This window comes from Apis dorsata, unplaced genomic scaffold, assembly GCF_000469605.1.
Source record: "Apis dorsata unplaced genomic scaffold, Apis dorsata 1.3 scaffold_188, whole genome shotgun sequence".
Classification (NCBI taxonomy): domain Eukaryota; kingdom Metazoa; phylum Arthropoda; class Insecta; order Hymenoptera; family Apidae; genus Apis; species Apis dorsata.
The window spans coordinates 608,077-608,749 of record NW_006263473.1 but is presented as its reverse complement, the minus strand read 5'-3'; positions in this window follow the sequence as shown (position 1 = coordinate 608,749).

The following is a 673-nucleotide window of genomic DNA, read 5'->3' as shown; positions in this document are numbered from 1 at the left end:
ACTAGTTACCCGGCTTTCGTTAAACACCTCAAAATGGATCTATTTAACACTTGTTAAGTCTCGCTCTGGATTAACTGTGCCGATGTTTAACTTAATTGCTGTTGCGGTTTTAGTTGGAAATTATCAGGTTTCCTCGAACTTGAATATCAAAATTAAGATACTTCTATAAGCATCGTAAGATAGTTTGTCTTTAAAAATGTCTTTTTAATTCTAAAACAATTATTGATTGTTGTTAAACTCATTACGTAATCCCAGAAAGATGATAATCGTTCTTTTCACTAAAATTATTGATTTCAAAATTAAAAGTATACGATAAATTGTATTATTTCTTATTTGTAATATTAATTATTTATTTTCCATATTAAATGTGTTTTTTATTATGTTATGATTTTAAATCTTAGACATTTCATGGAAAACTAAAAAATACTTTACAATATAGAGTCTATAATTCTATAAAATATTTCAATTAAATGCATCACTCATTAAATTAGACGGAACTTCATATTTCCATTTATCATTGTTTGTACAAAACATATCAAAATAAATCACAGCAGAAACAATATCCATTATCACGGAAACTTTACCACTATATCCTCTATATTCAATTCGAATAACGAAGTTTCTCCCTTATCAAAGGAAACATTAAAATCCCCTACATGTTCCTATAACGTCG